The sequence below is a fragment of the Stegostoma tigrinum genome, chromosome 3, assembly GCF_030684315.1.
Source record: "Stegostoma tigrinum isolate sSteTig4 chromosome 3, sSteTig4.hap1, whole genome shotgun sequence".
Classification (NCBI taxonomy): Eukaryota; Metazoa; Chordata; class Chondrichthyes; order Orectolobiformes; family Stegostomatidae; genus Stegostoma; species Stegostoma tigrinum.
The window spans coordinates 45,182,013-45,207,204 of record NC_081356.1 but is presented as its reverse complement, the minus strand read 5'-3'; the positions used below and the strand labels follow the sequence as shown (position 1 = coordinate 45,207,204).

The 25,192-nt window shown below is 40.0% G+C and overlaps 1 protein-coding gene across 24 annotated transcripts in view; it reads left to right on the top strand.

Annotated features, from left to right (window-relative positions):
- Nucleotides 1–20,515: 20,515 nt before the first annotated feature.
- LOC125450923 (receptor-type tyrosine-protein phosphatase delta) overlaps nt 20,516–25,192 on the top strand; it is a 2,532,553-nt gene continuing 2,527,876 nt past the window's right edge. For 21 of the 24 annotated variants that reach the window (XM_059644541.1, XM_059644540.1, XM_048527343.2 and 18 more), the window contains exons 1-2: nt 20,516–20,694; nt 20,860–20,978. The gene's annotated coding sequence lies outside the window, so the exon portion shown is untranslated. Of the gene's footprint in view, nt 20,695–20,859; nt 20,979–22,279; nt 22,432–25,192 lie in introns of those variants that run through there. The other 3 variants (XM_048527356.2, XM_059644559.1, XM_059644539.1) reach the window with 3 other exon arrangements.

The following is a 25,192-nucleotide window of genomic DNA, read 5'->3' as shown; positions in this document are numbered from 1 at the left end:
TTGTTGTCCCACAGGCGTTTCGTTGCCATGCTTGGTAATATCATTAGTACAGCCTCCGATGAAGCATCAGTGTGTTTTCCCACCTGTTTTTTAAACTCAGGAGTCTGTTGAGATGGATTGCCTCACTTCCAGTTTTCCTTCGTAGTGGACTGGATATGGGGTCGAGTTCTATGTGTTTATTAATGGCTTTCTTTGTGGAGTGCCAGGCTTTTAGGAATTCCTGTGCCTGTCTCTACTGAGCTTGTCCCAGGATATTGGTGTTGTCCCAGACGAATTGGTGGTTCTCCTTATCCAAGTGGATTGAAATGAGTGAGTATTGATTGTGCCTTTTTGTAGTCAGTTGGTGTTTGTGTACCCTTATTGTTAGTTCCCTTCCTGCTTGTCCGATGTAGAGTTTCTTACAGTCACTGCAGGGAACCTTGTAGATGACACCGATCCTGTCCATGGTGGGGAGTGGGACTTTAGTTCGTGTGAGCAGTTGTCGTAGGGTTGATATGAGCTTGTGAGCCACTATGATGCCCAGCAATCATAGGAGTCTTGTGGTTAGTTCTGACGTGTTCATGATATAGGGTAGTGTGATGAGTATGTCGGGATGTGTAGTGTCTTCCTGATGTTGTTCGTTTAGATATCTTCTGATCCAGTTCTTTGGATATCCATTATCCATGAAAACCTGGAAGAGGTATTCTTCTTCCTCTTGGCGTAGTTCTGTGTTGCTGCAATGTGTTCTCACCCATTTAAAGAGTGTTCACACGCAGCTTTGCTTGTGTGTTGGGATGGTTACTGTTGAAGTTCAGTACCTGGTCCATGTGTGTGGTTTTTCTGTGTACTTTCGCTTGCAGTTCCCCATTTGTCTTGCGTTCTACCATGACGTCCAGGAATGACAACTGTTTGTTCTTCTCCACCTCTTTGGTGAATTTTGATCTGGTGAGGGTGTTGTTTATATGTTTGCGTGCCTCCTCTAGTTTGGTCCGTTTAATGATGACAAAGGTGTCGTCCATGTAGCGTATCCATTGTTTTGGTTGGATTACTGGAAGGGCCGTCCTTTCTAGTCTTTGCATCACTGCTTCTGCTGTGGCTACAACTGGCTACAAAAAGACACGATCAATAAACACTCATCTCAATCCACATGGATAAGGAGAACCACCAATTCGACTGGTAGAGCACCAATATCCTGGGACAAGTGAAGCACGACAGGCACAGGAATTCCTAGAAGCCTGGTACTCCACAAAGAAAGCCATTAATAAACACATAGAATTTGACCCCATATAGGCTCCCCTACAAAGGAAAACTGGAAGTGAGGTAATCCATCTCAATGGTTCCCAAAGTTTAAAAACCAGGTGGAAAAACACACCGATACTTCATTCGAGGCTGCACTAATGATGTTACCCAGCATAGTAACAAAACATCTGTGGGACAACAAACCAGGCGGGCGAGCCAATCAATCTTAACAATCACTGACTGTTCACCCTACCCCTTCAGGTGACCCTGCCCTGTTCAATGACATCGTTGACTCTGGCCCTAGGGAAGCAATAAGCCATCTTGGAGTCACATCTTGGGTTGCAGAAACACATGTGTGTATCCCTCACTATTGAATCTCCCACCATTATTGTTCACCCTCTATCTGTTTTTGCCTTCTGCAGCTGGGCTCTTGTTGCACTCCCCCATTGAACTGTCACCTTCACCACTTTCCAAAGTAGAACATCTATTTGTGTTCAAAATGCACACTGGGGATTTCCTGACTTCACCTCCTTCCTCTGACTGGTGGTCACTCATTCACTGACTGCACTTCCTTGTGACCACATCTAAATGTCTATATACCTCTCAGAGGACTGCACTGGCTGTGCCTTTAGCTGACATTCAAGCTCCAAAACCTAATGCTCAGGGTGATCAAACCAGCAGTACTCCTGCAAATGTGGTCATCTAAGCTGCCAGAAAAGTTGAAGATTTCTTATATATAGCAGACCAGGTAACGTACAGGCTGAGCTCCTTTGCTATTCCTTGTCTTAGTCTTAAACTTCATTGCCCTACTTGAATTCTACCTTCCTCCCCTTTCTCAATTTGTTTTATTCGTGCTATTTTATGACATTGCTCCTGATTTTTGCTTACTTCTGGAGCTTCATCTGACACTTTTTTAACTGATTGTAATTTATAGAGAAACAACATCAGTTTCTTACAGCAAATGAACTTATACACTTTCCTTGATGATGTTTCTCTTGTTATCTACTTCAGTAAGAATAGGCTACATAACACCGCTTCAATACAATGTTAACTGCAGAACACTCTTCCCAGCCCACTTCACTGCTATAAAATATCCTTTTCCCCAAATATGTAGTGCTTTGGTTCTGAAATAAATATATAAATAAATTTAAATTATAAAATTATGGACAAATCAGCATTTGTCATTTGTGTCAGACAATTTCGATATTCTACCATCCTTGGAATGTTTCAGAGTTTCACTCCAGATAGATCCAACTTTGACTTTTATTGTATACCCTCCAGTCATAGCCTTCCACCAGCTGTTTCTTCCCATCTTCACTTTTTGTTCCCTTTAGTATCTTTTCCTTAAAGGTCTGTTTGCAGCAAACATCACCACAAGGCAGAGCACCATGCACATACACACAGAACATTGCTTGTAAAGTCCTTGCACTTATAGTAAAGTGCCATGTAATAAAACTGAATTTAAATAGGATTATCAGGGTAAAACAGTTTAATCCATGTTCAGAGTCATGATATATTTTACTTTTACAGGGATACTTTAGCTGCTGTGGATACAAGAAGACAAACATAATTTTGATTTGAATGAGTCTGCAATAACTACAATTCTTGGATTGAAACGTAAAGCTGGTCATTCCACCTGTGAGACAATCTAGAAAAAGAAGTCATAGTTTTAAGCGAATAGGTAGAAGATTTAAAACAGGTGTGAGGAGAATGACTTCTCTCAAAGGAATGTGAATCTGTGAAATTCACTACCCAAGAGTGTGTTGGACTCTGAGGCACCGGATAAGTTTGAGGAAAATTTAAACAGATTAAACAGTAACAGGTTAAGGGGTTATGGGGAGTGGGCATGAAATTGGAGTTGAAGACGAGATGAGATCAGTGAAGTTCATAGTAAATGTTGGAGCAGACTCACTGAATTAAATTGCCACCAATACTGATGCAATCTCCTCAGTTGTCGCCTTCAGAGTACTTTGGTGTAGTCCATCTGGAATGGGTGATTTATCCACTATCAGACATTTCAACTTCCCTCCATCAGCTTTTCAGCGATGGCCACTGACTGCTCGAAGTTCAGGTATGCTGCTGGTATCTTCCACTGTGAAAATTGGTGCAAAGTACTTTTTCAATTCCTCTGCCATTCCTACGCTCCCATCATTATTTCCCTAATCTCATTTTTTTAAGCATTTCAATTTTCGCTCTTGCCTCTCTTTTCTTTTTTACTTTAAAAAAAAACAGTCTTGCAAACTTTCTTTATTTCACTAACCAGTTTAGTCACATATTTTTACTTGTCCCCCTTTATGGCTATTTCTTTCATTACCATCTATTGGTTTTTAAAGGCTCCCTGATCCTTTGGCTCTCCACTAATCCTTACCATACTGTATGCTTTTGATTTTGCTTTCGTACTGTCCCTGACTTCACTTCACAGCCATGGATGCCTCATCCTCCCCTTTCTGGGTTTCTTCTCCTTTGGCATAAATTTCTACTATACCTTCCAAATTACCCACAGTAATTTCTGCTTCACTGTCTTCCCTGCAAAGCTCCCCTTCCAATCAACTCTTGCCAGCTCTTTGGAGATACATTAAGTCAATTGTAATGCTATGCTATCTGATTCAAATTTCTCTCTCTCAAACTGTAGGGTGAATTCGAACATACTGTGGTTCTGCACCCTCAGGATTCCTTTACTGTAAGCTCCCTATTCAAATCTTTCTCATTAGAGTCTCACAGTCATAGAGATATACAGTACAGAAGTAGACCCGACAGTCCAACTCATCCACGCCCACCAGATAACCTAAATAAATCTAGTCTCATTTGGCCCATATCCCTATAAACCCTTCCTATTCATATATCCATCCAGATACCTTTTAAATGTTGTCATTATACCAGCCTTCAGCACTTCCTGCGGCAGCTAATTCCTACACGCACCACTCTCTACATGAAAAAAATAGCCTCTTAGGTCTCTTTTAAATCTTTCCCGTCTCACCTAAAACCCAAGCTCTCTAATTTTAGACTCCCCCACTCTGGGGAAAAGACCTTGTCTATTCACCCTATCCATGCCCCTCATGATTTTTATAAACCTCTATAAGGTCACCCCTCAGCCTCCAATACACCAGGGAAAATAGCCACAGTCTATGCAGCCTTTCCCTATAACCTAAACCCTCCAACTCTGGCAACATGCTTATAAATCTTTTCTGAATCTTGTCAAGTTTCACAACATCCTTCCTATAGCAAGGAGAATAAAATTGCATACAGAATTCTGATAATGGCCTAACCAATGTCCTGTATGGTCAAAACATGACCTTCCAACTCCTATACTTAGTGCACTGGCCAAAAAAGGCAAGCATTCCAGATGCCTTCTTCACTATCCTATCTACCAGCAACTCCATTTCAAAGGAATTATGAACCTGCACACCAAGGTCTTTTTGTTCAGCAACACTCCCCAGGATCTTACCATTAAGTGTATAAGTACTGCCCTGATCTGCCTTTCCAAAATGCAGCACCACACATTTATCTAAATTAAACTCCGTCTTTCAATATTTGGCCTGTTGGCCCATTTGATCATGATTCTGTTGTACTGTGAGGTAACCTATTTTGCTATCCACTTCACCTCCAATTTTGGTGTCATCTGCAAACCTACTAACAACATCTCCTACGTTCACATACAAATCATTTCTATAAATGACAAAAAGCAGTGGACCGAGCACATCACCAAGTGCAGGACTGCCTGAGGAAAGGCTGAGGGACTTGAGGCTGTTTTCGTTAGAGAGAAGAAGGTTGAGAGGTGACTTAATTGAAACATATAAAATAATCAGAGGGTTAGATAGGGTGGATAGGGAGAGCCTTTTTCCTAGGATGGTGATGGCGAGCACAAGGGGGCATAGCTTTAAATTGAGGGGTGAAAGATATAGGACAGATGTTAGAGGTAGTTTCTTTACTCAAGAGAGTAGTACGGGAATGGAACACTTTGTCTGCAACGGTAGTAGATTCACCAACTTTAAGTACATTTAAGTCATTATTGGACAAGCATATGGACATACATGGAATAGTGTAGGTTAGATGGGCTTCTGATCGGTATGACAGGTCAGCACAACACTGAGGGCCGTAGGGCCTGTACTGTGCTGTAATGTTCTATGTTCTATGTTCGCTAGTGGACTCAACCATAAGCTGCTCCAAAAAAATCATGTCAGCAGTCCTTTTTATCAAGATCCACAACCAATCTGATTTTCCCAGTCTACCTGCATATTGAAGTCCTCCATGACTATTGTAACAGTGTCTTTTCTTTCTGTTTATTTACTTTCTTCTCCACATCAGACCACTGCTAGGAGACTTGTATAAAACAACCCATTAGGGTCTTTTTCCCTTTGCAGTTCCTCAACTTCATCCACACAGATTCTACTCCTTCTGACTCCATGTCACATTTTGCTTTTGATTTAATTTCATTTCTTACAAACAAGGCAATCTAACCTATTCTGCCTGCCCTTTCAACATTATCTTTGAATATTTAGTTCCCAGCCCTGATCCTATTGTAAACACATCTGTGATACCCACAACATTTTCACCATCAATTTCAATCTGTGCTACAAATTTATTTAACTTGTTTTGTTCACCTTGTTTTGTATACTGAATTCATTTAAGTACAACACCCTCAGTCCTGTATCAATTGCCCACTCCTCATTGTTGTCCTTTAACAGCTGTGCCTGAAGTTAGATTCTTGACCTTTTCCATCCTCTGTCCAATTACTTGTTCTGGAAAATTTAATATCCTTTTCCGAGTCCTCTTCCCTCAACTTCTTTCAAAATTTCCAACGCAACTGAAATCTCCCCCACTCTCCAAAATCCACTATTCAGTTTAAAGCCCTATCTACAGTCCTAGTAAGCTAAGCTCATAAGTTATTTGTATCTGTTGAGCATCACACCAAAGCTGTGGGAACAAACTACAGACTGGATTATCAAAGGTGATATCAAAGATGAAGATATATCATAAAACCAGAAGAAAAGTTGTGAGGTAAATTTAAATATAGAATTGATTCATTTGGTGAAAATTTTGCTTGTGAATCATGAATATCATAAATAGCATATCTACCCTGTTGCACTCCGACAGCGGCAACGGAAATATTTTTCTAGTTCCTATGTAGAGCAAAGTTGTGAAAGCTTTCTTGAACACTTTATTTGGTGATATCTTGGGCACTGTCATTATTTGCTTTATAGGAACATTCAAAACAAATGTGTTTCCGATTTCCTATGAGTTATTAGCCAAAGTGATACATTTAAATTAAGGCAAATAATATTAAATAGGGTACATCTTTATATCTTTTATAACACTTTCTTATAATTTATGGAGCTCTACATATAAAATAATTAAGAATTGAGGTACTTTAACAATGCTTAATTTTGGTACAGACGTGGATACAAAGCAATGATCTTGGAGAGGATGTGAAACTAAATTCATCAAATAATTTCCTCAGTAAAAGCAAGAGTTGATTATATTCAGAAGTTGAAAAAGAGATGAGTTATAATCTCTTCTTTCAGGTGCATATTTTTTTTAGAAAGAGAGGTCAAAAAGTTGTATTAATTCTGTTGTGGATTATACAGTTAAAATGTGAGTCTACAAAGGTGCCACAGATCATTTCCCTCTAGAGTCTAGGTATAAAACCTGCTCAGACAGATGAGAAGGAAGTCTCATTTCCCTCAGGTCTCCAAAGACTTGGGAGATGGGATGAGTAGTCTTGACCCAAATCCTAGCAGATGTGAGTGCACAGCACAACATCAAATACAAACCGACATGGACTGGCAAAAAAATTCTACTATACCTTAAATTTAATCTCAGATTGCAGTGTTGGGGAGGGTGGTGGAGGGAACGGGAGTTTGGTCATTTTTATTTGGCATGTTATTACTGAGCTTGCATGCCTCATGCTGACTTGAACGTTAGAGGAGGAGAAAACTGCTTGATTTCCCAGCATTACAATGTCTGCCTTTAATTTGAAAATTTCACAAAAGCATTGGTAAATGCACTCAGAATCAAAATAGTAACAATAGATTTAATTGATGAAGTGAATTCATTTCTCTATTGGCTTAATATTTAGTCAAACAGCAAAGAGTCTACTTTAGTACTGTGGCCACATATTTTAGGCAGAGTTAATCTTACGGCCTTACTTTTCTTTAAAATACTGGCTAAAGAGATACACAAGGGATTCTCATAGATTTTGGAGCATAATCTGAAAGTAGATCTGATTATAATCTGATTTATTTGAAATTAAATAAGCTGTCATAGAGGGATCTGTCCTCTTTATGATTCTTTTATCTGTTATCCTCATTGCTATCTTATAATATTTTCTGGCAAAAGAATGCATTAGCGACCACTTCCCAGGCAGCCATAAATGCCACTCATCATGGCATACAATCTACTTTTTTAAAGTCTCAGTTTCAATCTTTCAATCTTACAGCATATGATACTGCAGAAAGCATGCAACAGTTGTAACCAAATTGCTTATGACCAGCCCTCACCTGGCAGTGTCTGTAATGGTAAAATATCTGTAAAGAACAGGAGCTGTAATAAATATCTTTTGAATCTTTCAAGATGGCGTGACTCAAATCTAGTTCTTATGTTCTGGAAATTAACATAAGTATCATCTCATCAGATATGAATACCCTGCTAAAGGTAAAAAGATTAACACCGAATCGACAGCAGATCATGATGGCAAAACAGTTCAGGGTTAACTGTGGTGTGTGATTATGAAGAAAGGACTTCCAGATCCAACATCACAGTGGCTGCAGATCACAGTTACCACACAGAGAGGTAAATATTTTTCGTTACTGAAGTGTCTAAAGCCACCTTACTGTGACCTAGGAAGGACAATCCCTCCACAAGATGGCAAACAGCTCTAGCTCTGGTCCAATGAATATAACATGTGTTTTAGGGAGTGGGGCAGGGGCCCCCTCATGGGCTCAAAAGCCTAGCCCACCTCTCCTGACCTGAATCCATCACATTCAGTTGAGTGTGTTCCATTCTGATTGGAAATCTCAGTCTGTGCAACTATGGGAACCTAATAAGCTTTTATTCATAACACTAGTCTGAACTCAATTGAGTACCTGCTGTTACTGGGTTGATAGCCACTCAAACCAAAACCCAGTCTTTTTGAGAATGGTGTGGAATTGGAATTGTGGTGCCATAATGACAAAATGGCCACTGCTGATTGCTCATAACCATTGGAAATTGAGCCTTGATTCTCATAGCTTCAATATCTTGACAGTGGACATTTATTCTGCTCTTTTTTTCACTGCTTTTGGGTTTTATCCACATGAAGCTGTGATTCAATTTATTATTGAAAGGTAATTTTACTGTTGGTCCAATCTACAAATGTCATTAAAACATTCATTTACAATTTTGCATTCTCATATCTCTTAGTTTTAGCAATACACACCTACTTTCAGATCATAATGTTTATTTAAGGGGGTGAAATAAAAACACCAAGCTCCAGATATTTCTACTTCACTTCCCTTTGATAAGTGTTTCCCCACTTGCTACTGTCCTACTCTTTGTTATTGTCCCAGAAGCTGTTGCTGGCTTGGCAAAGGTAAAGCCACCATAGTCCTATCAGATCAAAGGGCTATTCTCTCATTGGAGGGTGAGCCAAAGAGAGCAAGAGACAGAGACAGCTGGGAGTGGTTTAATCTGAGGATCACCACATCTCAGATAATGGGAAAGGGAACTGAACCCATGCTGTTAGCGCCACAGACTAGCCATCCAGTCAACTGAGCTAACTGACATCTTTTCCAGCTAAGCCATTAACGAACAGGGCTCAGCCCTCATAGCTTGCTTGAGATAGAGCAATCACTCATGATGATCTTCTCTGTCCTGCCCAGTTTCTAACCAAACAGTAAACACTCCAGCACAACCAAATTAAATCACTTTTCTACAACCAAGGCCCCTCTGTAAATATCTTCCTTCACAAATGATAACCTCTGCCCTGTTAAAAATTTCAACTCAAACACACTGACTTATCCTAGTGCATTACATTAGCGTCAGAACACTCCTCCCCTGCTTCAGTCCTGCAAGATGTTGGTTGCTATTTGGACATCAGCAAAAGATACGACTAAGAGCCATACAGATCACAAGTTCTTACAGCATAGAAGGACGTCATTCAGCCTGTCATTGTGAATTGGTTCTTTTTGTGTTGGAGCTATCTAATTAGTCCAAGCCTCCTACTCTTTCCCTAGGGAGGTTAAAGTAACTGACAGTGATAAAAGAGTCAAATATAAAAGGCACAATAGAAAGATGTGCGAGAGCCATACTGAAAGATAGAAAACAGAAAAAGAGACAAAAAATCATAGAGGGCGAAATAAATAGTTCCTGAGAGTTACTTTCAGTTAAGGGAGTCCCAAAAGAGATCATATGTATCCTTGATAGATTTAAACTGTAATTTTCAGCAGGATTTGACTTCTGTTGGGGTAGGGAAGTCAAGTTGCTTGAAAGATTTCAAAGAGTTGGTAATCACAAAATTTGCAGAATGTTATGTATAAAAATACTTGAATTATCATTTTCACAGACAGATATAGCTGCAGCCCAATTAAGCGGGGCCAGGTTTGGTTGAAAAAAGAAGTGCCGGAACACAGTGCACTGCTGTATTGCCCAAATTACAATTGACACAAATTAATGGAAAATATCCATACCTCTGCAGTGAGATTTCTAAAACATTGCATTTTCTTTTTTGCAGTTTCTGTGCATCAAACGCACACAGAAAGTTAAGCCTCGGAATTATGGAGAAGCAGTTCAGATATAATAAATATATGTGGATAAATAGACAGAAAAACAGTACAACCAATAAGAGTTGAGGGCTGTTTGGTGATACCAGAGGATAAATAGGTGTTTGGCACAAAGTGTGCTGGTTTCAGTGACTTGAGATGGAATCATCTTGCTCATGAACTGAAGTGTTAAAACCATGTTTCTTTGAGCCTTCTCCATCTTTCCTGACCGATCTGCTGTCAAACAAAGGCAGTTACTTGCTGAGCACTGCCTCCTTGACAGGGACTTGTGAATGCACATTATTTATAAGGAACAGCAGTTTGCCCAATGTCAATCAACTTTCAACTTATGAATACAAGATAGTTACTCAAGATTTCAGAATTTCCACCTCTCTCTCTCTGTCCAGAACCCACTCAAATTCATTCTTTTCCTTCCTAAATACTTGCAATATGTAAGTGGGAATGGAAGATGCTAGACAACTCCCCTTTTCTAATTCAGGAATTTCAGGGCTGTACTCAGTCAGAAATGAATGGGAGTGGGGCTTATCCAAAAACAATGGCACCAGTTAGTTTCAAGGCCAACCCCAGCATTGGTGTTAATCAGCAGGAAAGTGAAAAGGGAATTGTTCTTTCCTCTTCATTATGGACAACTAACACTATTGTAAAGCTTGTGCAGAGCTGGTTGGGGTTAAATCTAAAACGTTTAAAGGACCCAACAGGACATCCATGCTTTTTGGCACAGATGAAATGCCATTTATGGTTTTCCCTCAGAAGACATAACTCTGACCCTTAAAATGGCAGGCAGACAAGTAGTGCCCGAGCACTTTGTAAGGGTCTTCATATTGCACAGATGATAGGGAAGTAGACACTTAGCACCACAGTACAGAATGAGGTTGGCATGCACTTGGTAATGTGGGGCAGAAAAGTGGGTAGAAGAGCTGCTAAGGAAAATTGGATGGCCATCTGTCAGAAAGACACCTCTATATAGAGGGGCGGCACGGTGCTCAGTGGTTAGCACTTGCAGCCTCACAGCACCAGGGATCTGGGTTAGATTCCAGCCTCAGGTGACTATCTGTGTGGAGTTTGCACATTCTCGCCGTGTCTGCATGGGTTTCCTCCAGGTGCTCCAGTTTCCTCTCACAGTCCAAAGATGTGCAGGCTAGGTGGATCGGCCATGCTAAATTGCCCGTAGTGTTCAGGGGTGTGTGGGTTATAGGGGGATGGGTCTGGGTGGGATACTTCAAGGGGCATTGTGGACTTGTTGGGCCGAAGGGCCTGTTTCCACACTGTAGGGAATCTAATCTAATCTGTCAACAGGACACAACTTCCTGATTTTTGGCTAGTGACAATGATGGCCAAACACTTTTTTGGGAGGTAGAAAAATCCAGGGCATCAGTAAGGTGCAGGACAGCAAAGAGGTATAGGAAGGCAATGGAGCCCAAACCCTTAGGTCTGACTGCTGAAGATGGAGTTACCTGGGGATGTTGAAAAACTTGTGTTGCAGGAAACCATGACTCTTCGGATATATATGAACAGCACTGGTTGTCATGCCTTGTTATGGACGATCAAAGTCATCACCGTCCTGAACTTTTTCACTCCTTGCTCATTCCAAGAATCAACTGCAGACAATAGGATCCGGAAAATCCCAACTTACTTTCCTAGTCTAGTCCATGCTTTGCCAAAGGTGGATGGTTTCAGTCACCTCACTGCAGGACGGATACAATTATGTTGGAAGCAGAAGGCTGATGCCTTGGGTGTAGGGTTTGTCACACAAGGAAAAGTTGAGTCGGTTGGACCAACACTAATTGGAGTTTAGGTGAATAAGAGATTATTTTGTTGCAACATATTGGAGAGGGCTTGAAAGGATAAACACGAAGCATACTCTTCTATGTAAGCAAATCTAGAATTCAAAATAAGGAATTTCTCATTTAACATGGAAAAGAAGAGGATTTTTTTCTCTCACAGGATTCTTACTATTTGGAATGCACTACTCCAGAGAACAGTGATGAATGGGCCATTGAAAATATTCAAAACTGTCTAAAATAGATTTTGATTGACAAGGATTTGAGCAGCAGGCAGAAAATTGGAATTAAAATCACAATCAGATCAGCAACAATCTTATCAAATGGGAGAAAAATGGGCTCGACTTGCTCATGTTTCTACGTTCTTATGACAGTGTATTCATCTCACAACAGATATGAGCCAGATGAGACTGTGTTCTTACTTCTACCTCTGGTTGTGGATGAGGCTGTTCAGTTATCATTTACCACCCCCAGTGGCCGGTTACGCTCCTAGCAATTGGCCAGTAGGATCAAACACTCCAGCCATTCAATATCTAACCAGTGCATAACTACAAGAGCTTCTTCTTCATGTGCTTACTTCCCTGGTAGTTGCTATAAACTTGCCTGTGCAACACTGCCTCTGATCTCAATTGCAAATTAAAAGGCATGGATGGATTCCAGGGAACAAAGGAAAATTCACCAGGAATCCCTCTACACCATTCCGCAGGCACAGGAAGTGCTACCAATGTCAGCGGCTGTGTAGGACCACCATTGAACAGATGATCAAGCTTCTGAAGATAAATTCAAGTGAGATTGTTGACTTGCTCACTGAGCTGACTTGTTCTCATTCAAATGTTTCATTACCATGCTAGGTGACATCACCAGTGGATGCTCTGATAAAGTGGTGTTCTTCTACTCTGCATGGAATTTTTATTGTTTGTTCTGTACGCTGAGTAGTGGCATTTCCGGTTTTGAACTGTATGGGTTTGTCTGTGGGGTGCAATTCTATGTGTTTCTTGATTACATTACAGGTGGAGAGCCATGCCTCGAGGAATTTCCATGTGTGTCTATGTTTGGCTTGAACTACTATCATCAGTGAAGCCTCTGATAAAGCGGTGTTATTTAAGTCCGCTTGGAATTTATACTGTCTGGTCCATTACGGTGAGTACTGTCTTTTCTGGTTTTGATCTGCTAGGGTTTGTATGTGGCGTCCAATTATATATGTTTGTTGATTGAAATATAGGTGGAGGACCATGCCTCTCAGAATTCCCGTGCATGTCTATGTTTGGCTTGGGCTACTATGGTTACTTTGTCCCAGTTAAATTGATGGCCTCCATTGCCTGTACAGATATTAAGAAGAGATCATCATGCTGTTTTGCGGCTAGCTGATGTTCATGTATTCTGATGGCTAGGTTCCTTCCTGTCTGTTGGTGTAATGTTTGTGGCAGTTGTTGCACAGTATTTTGGTTGGTTTTGTATGTTGTGGAAATGGGGTCTTCAATCCTTGTAAGCGTTTTTGTAGGGTGGCTGTGGGCTTGTGTGTCACCATGATTCCTAGCGCTCTTAGGAGTCTTGTTGCCAGTTCTGATATGCTCTTGATGTAGGGCAATGTAGTCAGTGTGTTAGGTCATAGTGTGTCCTCCTGTTGTTACATGTTTTGTAGGCATCTGTGGATGAAGTTGCGGGGATATCCGTTTAAAGTGAAGATCTTGTATAAGTGTTCTTCCTCTTCCTGGTGCAGTTCTGGAGGGTTACGGTGTGTCCTGGCCCATTTAAATAGTATCCTAATGTAGCTTTGTTTGTGGATATTGGGATGGTTGCTGTGGAAGTTGAAGGTTTGACCTGTAAGGGTTGCTTTTCTGTATACTGAGGTTTGGAACTCCTCGGCTGTCAATCATTCTACCTAAACATCCGGAAACAGAAATTGATTGTTGTTTTCTTCTTCCCTTGTGAATTTAATCCCTGTGAATATGCTATTGATGAGGTGGTGGGTGTTTCCTAATTTGTTGCTTTCAATCATGACAAATGTGTCATCCATGTACCGGATCCACGATTTAGGTTGACTGCGGGGGAGTATGGTGTGTTCTAGTCTTTGCATGACTGATGATGTCACTCAGCATAACGCGAAACATCTGAACAAAAACAAGCCAGCTCAGCGAGCAAGTCAACAGCCTCATCCACAACACAAGCTATAGATCTTTGCCAAAACTTTAAACAGCTATGGTTGTAACACGCTTAAAATTGCCAGACATTGGAAAACTTCACCAACTGACTGAGTTCTACCTGTGAACAACCTGCGGACACTATTTAAATGAGCCAGGACACACTGCAACACTCTAGAACTATGCCAGGAAGGGGAAGAATACTTATACAAGGTCCTTGCCTTAAACGGATATCCCCACAACTTCATCCATAGATGCCGACCTAACAGACAACAACAGGAGGACACAGTACTACCTAACACACTGGCCACAATTTTCTACATAAAGAACATATCAAAACTGACAACAAGACTCCTGAGATCACCAGGAATCATGGTGGCCCCTCTATGACAAACACTAACAAGGAATAAATAACCCATTTCCACACCATGCAGAACCAACGTGGCTTATAAATTACCATGCAACAACTGCCACAAACATTACACCAACAGACAGGAAGGAACCTAGCCATCAGAATACATGAACATCAGCTAACACAAAAGTGGCACAGTGAACTCTCCTTATATCTGTACATTCAGGCAATGAAGGCCATCAATTTAACTGGGACAAAGTAACCATAGTGGCCCAAGGTAACTTAGACATGGGAATTCCTAGAAGCATGGTTCTCTACCCTTACTTCAATCACCAAACATACAGAATTGGACCCCATATATAAACCCACACAGATCAAAACTGGAAATGATAATACTCATCATAACGGACCAAACAGTATAAATTCAAAACAGAATAGAATAACATCACTTCAATGGAGGGTCCACTGATGATATCATCTAGCATGGTGATGAAATGTCTGAACAAGAACAAGCTAGGTCGGCGAACAAGTCAATAATGTCATCCACAGCCTGAGCTATATTTCTTTGCCAGAACTTTAAACTACAGACGTCTCTCTCAAGACAACCAGCAGTCTCAGTAATGGTAGCCATCCAAGTGAATCGCACATCACCTGATTCACCTCCATTCTGGAAATCAAAAGATAGGCCAAAGATCAGAAATCTCAATCTAACACAGCACTTGATAATTTCAGATATGAAAAGGTATAGAGCTGGATGAACACAGCAGGTCAAGCGGCATCAGAGGAGCAGGAACTTCCTACTATATCTGACCTCATAATTTCAAATGCATGAGGGTGGGAAAGGATCACAGGGGCAACTGCCCACAGAAATAAGCAGCTATCCTCTAACCTTCCATTATCACACTAGGGTGCCTGCCATTTTATATTTTAGTCAGCAGCTGTTAGTGGTTGCAGACTATTTGAAATGGGAAGATGAATTCAAGTTCTTGCAGTTATGACGGATTATACTGCAAACGACATGGTTGTAGATGACATTGTATAGTATCTTTAGTTTTGAAATATATTCATGAGTTTGCTTCAACAGCCTTGTAGCAGAGAATTCCACAGTATCACCACCCTCCCCACCCAAGTCCTGAATTGTCTACTTGTATCCTGAGACTGTGACCTCTTCTTCTGGATTCCCTAGCATTGGGGAACATTATCCTTCTATCGAGCCATATCCTGTTATGTTACAGTGAGATTCCCTCTCATTTTCCTAAACACCAGTGAATACAGGTTGAGTTAACCTGATCACTGCTCATAATAAAAATCTGCCATCCTGGGAATCAGTCTGGTGAACCTTTGCTGAACTGTCTTTATGGCAAGTATATTTTTTGCTTAGGTAATGTGTCCAACACTGCAAAATGTATTACATGCATGATTTAACCAAGGGCTTTCACAGCTGCAGTAAGGCATCCTTGTTCCTGTACTCAAACTTACTTACAGTGAAGATCAAAATGCCATTTGCCTTCCTGATTTGTTTCGTCCACATGCTTGTTTTCTGTGGCTAGTGGAAAAGGATACTCAGAGCCCTTTGTACATCAACACTTCTCAATCAATCACTGTTTTAATAATACTTTGCCATTTAGTTTTTCCACTGAATGGAAAACATTTATATTTATCCACATCATATTGTGTATGCCACATACTTTGCCAATCAATCACTCAACTTGTCTAAAACACTTTGAAACCTCTTTATGCCCTTCCCACTGTTCAATTTCTCTTGGTTTTGTGTCATCAGCGAATTTAGAAAACTATCACATCTAATTTCATAATCTAAATCTTTAATATATGTTATGAATAGGTGGGATCCATGCACGGATTTTCTATTATACTCCACTGGCCACTACCTTCTACTCCAAAACAGACTCATTTAATTCTACACTGTTTCCTTTTTGCCAACTAATTTGCATGACATGCTAGGATATTACCCTCAATCCCACATGTCGTTTGTCTTACACTATGACGTCTTCTTATGTCGGCTTTATCAAAATCTTTGTGAAAACACAACTTCCCCACATCCACTAGACCTCCCTTATCTACTCTATTGGTAGATCCTCAAAAAATCTCAAGTAGGTTTGTCCAACACGATTTCCCTTCAGAAAACCATATTTGATGTTTAATGTATTGACAGTTTCTAAGTGCCCTGTTACCACATAATTATAATAGATTCTAGTATTTTACCCATTTTCATTCATGTGTAGGATGTAAGCTTTGCTAGATGTATCAAAATTTATTGCCCATCCCTAGAGGCCTCAAGTAAATAATGGCGAGCTACCTCCTTAAACTGCTGAATTCCATCACTTGTAGTTACACTCAATACTGCTACGGAGGATTTTTAGTATTTTGACCTGTGGGCGGCACGGTGGCACAATGGTTAGAACTGTTGCCTCACAGCACCAGAGACCCAGATTCGATTCCGGCCTTGGGTGTCTGTCTGTGTGGAGTTTGCACATTCTCCCTGTGTCTGTGTGGGTTTTCCCCGGATGCTCCGGTTTCCTCCCACAGTCCAAAGGTGTGCAGGTTAGGTGGATTGGACATGCTAAATTGCCTGTAGTGTTCAAGATGTGTAGCTTTGGTGGGTTATAGTGGGAATGGGTCTGGGTGGGATGCACTGAGTTTCGGTGTGGGCTTGTTGGGCCGAAGGGCCTGTTTCCACACTGTAGGCATTCTAATTCTAAAAAAAAATTCTAACTGAAAGAACGACAATATATTTCCAAGTCTGAATAGTGAATGATTTGCCAACGGTGCTGCTTTCATGCATCTGCTGCCTTTCTAGATGGAAATGTGAGTTTGGAAGGTGCCATCTAAAGAGCCCTGGTGAATTTCTGCAATGCATTTGTAGATAGTATGCATTGCTGCTCCTGTGCTGTAGTAGTGGAAAGAATAAATGTCGATGCAGTGCGAATCAAGTGGATTTTTGTTTTTTATTCACTCATAGGACAAGGCCATTGCTGGTATTTTTAGCCTGCTCCTAGTTGCCCTTGACATGGCTGAATAGCTTGCCCTAACAGCTTGCTGTGCCTCTCCATTAGCTTTAATAATTACTAACATAGACACACAAGTATTGTTGCACATCTGCACTTCCCACCCTCTCACCATTTAAAAAGGTACTCTGTAAATCTGTTCTCCCTACCAAAGCTTGCAATTTTCCAGAATATATAGCATCTGCCATGTCCTTACCCAATCACTAAGCCTGTCCAAATTGACTTGAAAACATTTTGCATCTTCCTCACAACACATATTGACACAACTTTATATCAAATGCAAATTTAGAAATGTTAAATTTATGTCAATAGAAATGTAAAATCTCTACAAGCCATTCAGCTCATCAAGTCTTCACTGATCCAATAAGGAGCATCCCAACCAGATGCATTCTCTATCCTATTCTGTAGCACCGCATTTCCCATGGCTAATGCCAGCATGGCCTGCACATCCTTGGACACAATGACCAATTTAGCATGGCCAATCCACCTAACCTGCACATCTTCAGAGTGTGGGAGGAAACCAGAGCACAGTGGAGAAACCGACGCAGACACAGGGAGAGTGTACAAATTCCACACAGGTAGTCACCTGATGGGAACCTGAGCCCCATGTGTTATGAGATAGCCGTGCTAACCACTGAGCCATCATGCTTGTCCTGGTCCAAATTTAGTCCAAATCCAAATCATTGATATATATTCTGAACAGGTGGAGGTCCAAGTACTGATCCTTCCAGTACCTCATTAGTCACAAACATCAACACAATAATAACCCATTTATTCTGACTGTCTTTGATTAATCACAATCCTTATGAGAATCCAAATATATGACATCCATCAACTCCCCTTTATCAATTTTCTCAGTAACGTCACAAAAAACTCTAAGTTTATTGAAAACAATTTTCCATTCATAAATCATAGGCCCAACTAAAATACTTTATCCACAAAACATTTTTCACATCAGATTCCAGTATTTTTCCACTACCAATAACGACTGATGAGTTTATAGTTCTTTATCTTTTTCCTTGTTCGATTCTTATAGTGAAGGGTTGTTGGTCAGCTTCCAATCTGCTGAAATCACTCCAAAATCTATGTAATTTTAGAAGATATGTGCAAATATATTGACTATTTCTATAATTTATGTCCTTCAGTACTCTGGGATGTAGACTATCAGGTTCTGGCAACTTGACAACTTTGAGACGTATTAATTTCTCCAGTGCAACCTTCTAATGAATACTAATTTTCTTTGACTCCATATTTTCTTTAGCCACTTGGATCTCTAATATTGGGAGATTTCTCGCATATATACAAGTGAAATACAGAAAACTTTTGTAAAATTTCTTTATTGCCCATAATAAATTGTCCCAACTCTTTCCTAATGTACTTGCATTTGTTAGTCTGTTTTATGTTTATTTTGCTAGGCTGCATTCATATTCTTTTCTTCCTGTCCTCATTAGTTTATTGATCTTCCTTGGCTTTATTATAAAACTTACCAATCCTCAGACTCATTACTATTTTCCACCACTTTATAAATCTTTCTTTTTAATCTTACACAATTCTTAATGTCTTCTTAGCCATGGCCATTTTTTTTGCTTTTTTTGGTCTTTGAAGCAATACATAGTTGCTGTAAGCCATGTAATAATTCTTCAATGACTGGCCATTACCCCTGTAGCCAGTCCTATTGATATTCCTATTCTTATGTTCACTAGCCCGTGAAAATTAGACCGTCCAGTAGTCAACCACGTGCGGAGTGACCACTTCCATTTATGCACTATCCACAGAGTTCACTAGCTTCCCCGAATGACTCCAGCTGATGCTCAAGTTCTGAAACTTGGAGGTCAATCATATCTGCAGATAATGTTACCGACTGAACAGATTTATCTAGGCACAAGGTATTTCCATATCTTCAGCTTACACGATGTAAGCCTCCCTAACTTGCCTTCCCGTAACTCCGAAAACCTCTTGTTACCCTTAGAATAAAACGTACTCACGATAAAAACATACTTATACCTCCACTTCACTTATGCTGTTAACTTTATTTTCTTTCCACTTTGTCTAATTATTTTAGCTTGATTTAAATGCGTTGCCCTTTCGTTAGTATCCTTTCCTAAATCAAAATAGTTACTACTTCCACGTGAATGATACTTCTTTATTAGTTTTAAACGATTTAGCCTGATTCACTAACATCAGCATCTCAGCAACCAATGAACTTACAGATTTCCTCTGATGTAACTCTTGTATTATTCTCAGATTCAGCCTGTGTTGTGTTCAGAATAAAGTCACTCCCTGATCACCCTCACCCCACATTCTCAGTCAACCTAGTTTCTCCCGTTCTGTGCTCCGAATAAGAAATCACCACATTTTAAAAAAACTAATTGTCTCATTTCTCAATATTTTGTTCAGAAGTTGTCCCCTTATTATTAAGGATTGGATCCTTTCGAGAATTCCTCGAGTTCATTGTCCGATTGTCCCCAACAGGCACAAATCGATTTTCTGATCTCTGAATAGTTCTGAATTCTTGTTGCTGTCACGTAAAGTCGGGCCCTGCTGGCGTTCTTCACTATTCAACTCTGTAACCCCCAACTCATTCGCCAAAAAAGCTCACACCTCCAGCAGCCTTTCAGGGTAAATAGATGATTACACTTACACCAGTTTAACTGGGAAATGCACCACGTTCAAAAAAAAGTGCCCTGCTTCAGCAACATAATGTGACCCATGATGGTTCTGGAGATTGTCTCTGCTGTTGCAGATTGTGCTTGTAATTTATCATTACATCTACGTTATTTATGTAAACCCTGAATTCATATAACAGCCTTTTAAGCACTTTTTTGGCCGAGACTATATTCGTCAATAAAATATGTATATGCTGTGGATACTCTCTGCTAACTTTGCCAGGAAATTCAGTGGGGTTGCCGAGGGTCTTTCGTACTGCTTCAAATTATAATGTTGCCTGCCCTTGAACCCTTCCTTCCATGTCTACGTTTCATTACCTGCACTGGTAAACCCTCAGGTAGGACAATCCTTCGTATGAACTTTTTTTCGGGAGATTGGAAATAAAGCGCCTTGGATTTACTTCCTCGCAGAATTGTGAGGAGCGTTTTTGTCTTACCGGCGTTGTGACCGTGAGGAGAGAGGAAGGTACATTGGTTTTATATCTGTGAATCTGGAATCCTCCCTTTTTGGAAGCCATCAAGCGGTTCGCGGAAGAAGTGCAGGTAGAGATAAGAAGTGTGTGATGGGAGCAGCAGTTCTCACCCATACCCACTTTCTCCTGCTGCCGTGTTACTGAGTTGGAGGGAAGCAACGCTAACACAAAGACGCTCAGTTGCTTGATGCCCACTCCCGGGTTTTGCTGCCGCCTCCTATCGCTATCTGAACTGTATGTATGTCTATTTGAGGAAGACGCTGCCACTCACAAACGTGCAGGTAAAGCTCCATCAGTCTGACGCACAGCTGTCCTCCAAGACAAGATGCAAAGATTAATTCTCACCCTCACTTTTATTTAGTCAAAATTATTATTATGTTTTAATGCCGAAAGAGGAGAAAGACCGAAGAGTGATGTTATTTACATATTTTTCTCTCTGCTTGCAGCTAGAACGAGGCCTGCATTCGGAATTGGAAACATTTTTTATCCTGACCGAAGGAGGAGAGAAGAAATCTTTGTGTTCGTTTTCTTTCCGCAAGTGGAGCGATATTGTTGACTCAGGACAGTAAGTGCTGTGTGGTTTCTCTTGCTTCCATCAAACTTGACTTCTCTTCTGGTGACCTGCTTGGGAAGGGTAAAATAAGTATGAAATTAGGAACTGTTCATCTTTATCGTTCGGGATGTTTTGGCATGGATCAACTTATTTCAGTATTTATCTTTCCTCAAGGAATTGTGAATTTTTCTTGATATTTTGCAAAATTATGAGATTGTTTTAGAGATCGTGATTTCAAAAAGTGATTGTGCTGGTGTGAGCAAGGGCGATTAAAATGAAACTTCTGTGTTTAGTTGAGTTGAAACTGAGAAGTTACTGTGGGAAGCTATATTCCTCGTCTGGGATTTTGACGGGTGGTGTTGTCCTGGCTTCTTCTCTGAAAGTGGTGCCCCGTAAAGTATCACGCCTCTCTTCGTCACACCCCTTCTCCCCCCCCCCCCCCCCCCGAGCAAGTTAAAGGAGCATGTTCTCTATACTCGTCAGCCACCCCCCCCAAAAAAAAACCTTCCACTCAAGTGATAGTTTTTGTTTGATATAATGGTTTCTTTGTTGCAACTGAGCTGTTAAACCTTTTTAAATGATCGAAGTCTGCCGTGCGTTTTTTTTAAATTTGGAAATTGTTCTCGTGTTCATCCTCCGCCCCCCGAAAATTTGCCTCTGTTTTGAAGTGGCGTTGTTTCTGATCAGTCTTGATGTGAAGGCACGAGTGTTGGTTAAGTAGGTCTATGTGCAAGATGAGATTCATTGCGCTAATGTGCACTACCAACTACCGCTACTCAAAGGATAAATTGATGTTAACTCTCAAATGTAACTCCTCGCTCTGGTCATCCTGCTTTTCTTGCGGAGTTTATTGTGTGTTTTATTGGGGGTGTGGGGGGCGGGGTGGTGTGATTATTGGGGAGGACCACCATCCCGGTTTGTCGCCGAATCTGTCTGCTCGAAACCTTACCTCCGTCCCACACCCTAAGTGACATTCTGATATTATTTTGTTCCTGAAATAGAATCGTTTCTAAAAAGTCAGTTAATACGTACACCACAGATAGCGACTATGTGCAACTGTATCGATGTGTGTGGCTCATGCCGTATCCATTTTTCTGTTCCTAGCGACTGCTAACATACCGAACATTAGCTTGCAACAGTAAGACACGTGCAAGTAACGGCCGTAGTTTACAGGAGGAGATTTCTTCTTATTGTTCCCTTTTAATTGATTAGGCACGTGTGATTCTATGAATAGACCCGTAACTGGGTTCTGGACACCTGTTCAGTAACCTCTAGAGATTCACAAACTAACACGTTAGTCGAACATATGCCAAGTGTAATAGATTCGCTGGAGTAAGAGGACATGAGTATCAGTCCGTAAGATGTTAATTATTCCAGAATGTGAGTTAGGATTTCGCCATCAACTTCAACAAGATTCATATTGTGCACCCTCTTGGCCAGCTCGCACCCCCGCCCCCCAAGACAGGTTTGGTGTTCTCATATTAATGGTTCTGATCGAGAAGGCATCAAAAAACGTTTTTTTTGGGAAATATCGGTGGGGGGGATCCGGCAATAAGTTTATAAGAATTTTATGGAAATTCAATATCTGGTTTTGATTCTTAAAATGGCATCTAACACATTAACACTTGTGTGTCTTGGCTTTTAACGTGGGTACCGCGATAACTAAATAACATTCTGTAAACGTGACTGGATGTGAAATTTGCTAATTTAGAGAGTTTTAAAATCATTTGTGTAAAGGAGATTCTGCTGCTGAATGTGGTATTAATACATTTTTAATTCAGATTTTTTCTACTTTTGTGCAGGTTTACAATTATTATTTGGTCAAATATATAAATGATATAAATTCAGTCTGATTTTAATATTTTCCAATATTTCCGCATCTGCTATGATGAGCATGGTTTTTCTATTTTCTTAGTGAACTACCCCACCTGTCGATTTTTAACTAGTTCAGTGCTTCTAATACCTCATTAAACAGAATAATTATGATAGGGGCTTGTGACCTTGTGCCTCTTGTGCAGTGTTCTATCCTCAGATGGCAATGACCAAGTGATTTCACTCGCACCAGATTGGGAGCCATTCATTTTCATTAGTCTCCAAGTCATAGAACTTCAGCAAGGCATCAAACTGCTCAGAAAAGCTGCAATGTAGACAAAGGCCTCCTTTTGTCACCATGTCAATATTTACCTGGTGTTTTTCATGGGCTCAGTCCATTCAAACAAAAACTTTTAGCATGTTGACTTGAAAAAGGAGGTTGCTGTTTCGGGTTATCATCGGGCAGTAAAGCCTTGGAAAGAAAATGAACCAAATTCTCACCCAGCTTTAATACAGTTCTGCAAAATCAATCAATTTTTTTTTCTAACAAAATTCTTCTGAGTGTGCTTGGTTTTTGCACGTTATAATGGAAAAATCAATGCAGTAAGAAAATTAAATTTTACTGGAAGCCCTTTAGGCAAAGTGCAATGTAAAATATATTTTGTCATCCCTTGAGGTTCAGCTGAGAAGATGAGAGATGGAATCTAGGTTAGCTGTCAGTGCAAACGATTGTGAGAAACCAAAGATAGCTTTTCAGACTAAGATGTTAAATGAATTCCTGTTATCATTTCCTTTAATAAAATTAAATAAGCCACTTACTCTGATAAAATCAAAGGTCAAAAGCCTCTGTCAACTCTTTTGGACTAGATATCAGTCAAATTTAACACACAAGTTTTATTGCTTTGTGCAGCAGAGATTTATCAGAATGAAAACTGATTTGTCAGATCTGTATGGAGCTATGACATCTAAATCCCTGGAGAGACAGTGAAAGAACCTAAAATGGAGTGGCTTTCTGAGTGATCTGATCAAAGATGATCAAAGCTGTAAACAAACTCTTATGTAGTGACATGGCATTTATATTTAATTTCATTACAGACTTATTGTATGTAACATAGTGTCTCCATTAGTTCTGAGCTGTGTTTACATGCAACATTACACACTGCCATGTTCATAGAATATACACACTATAAAGTGAATGTTGTTTTCGGATGAAAAAAAATCAACAGTAGTTCAGAATGTGTTGTTTTTTATTAATCGTCATTTTTCTTGCCCCACCTCCGTCAAATGAGACTGAATTTGTTTTATTTCACTTTTCCTCTTCCTCTAACATTATAACTAGATGAATTATTGAATCACCAAAGTATCACTTTATGGGCATTGAAGGTGGTGTTTTGCATTTTTTTATATTGTAAAACCTAAATTCTCAATTAGGACAAAAAAAGCCATTTTAGAAAAAAAGTTTCTGATTTACATCTTTCTTGATTTGTGGACAGTGTGAGCACAGAGCTTGTGTCCTTGTTCATGTGGCAGTGTCCAAATTGTCAGTGACATTTTTTCATTTTACAAGCAATTTATTTTTCCTAATGTCTACCTCTGTAATGTGTTTAGTTTTCTCTTTACAACTGGTCGAAATGAAAATTTCTGGGTATATGGTCAGGAGAAGATTGGCTTATTTAAAAGAGCAAGTGACCTGCTGAAAAGCAAAAATAGCCATGTAATAACGCTAGAGTTCAGCCTGTGAAGAAGGAGTCAACATATCCCACTCAATTCATTATTAAAAAGGGTTTTTTCACATTTGTTCCTAACTTCTTAATCATCTCCAATGGTTTGAATACTTCACCTCAGAAATACTCTCTTTTTTATTGAGCATTGGGCAATAAAAAAAACTATAAGCTATAATTATAGACATCTAGTGCTTTGCAGCCTTTACTGCCACCAGAAAGAAGTAACTTATTTCATTCCTTGCACTGAGTGAATAAAGGAGTAACTACTGACTGAATGGAATGAAGTAGCATTAAAACCATCTATCTCAAGTATACTCGATGACTGTACAAAAGATGCCTTCGAGGGGACTTAAAGATGTATTCTGCACTGTGGAAAAGTCTTGAAAGGTTTTAATAATGTTGCAAGTTGCAATGTTTTCCTTCGATTAAGATTACATTGATTTGAAGATCATTTTTCACATGCGAGCTTCCAGCCTAGTATTGACATATGACCCAGTATTAAAGTATTGAAACCTTATGGCTGTGTAGCTCAAACATCTATTTTCAAGTTTTATATAGCAATAAAGCTGACTGCATGTATTAACTGAAGTGTTCTGGGATGTTGTTTTGTTTATGGTGCGTTTACTAGAATAGCAAGATTGTCCCATTGAGAATAGCTATTGGTGTATTGCCATCTGTGCATTGTGTTAA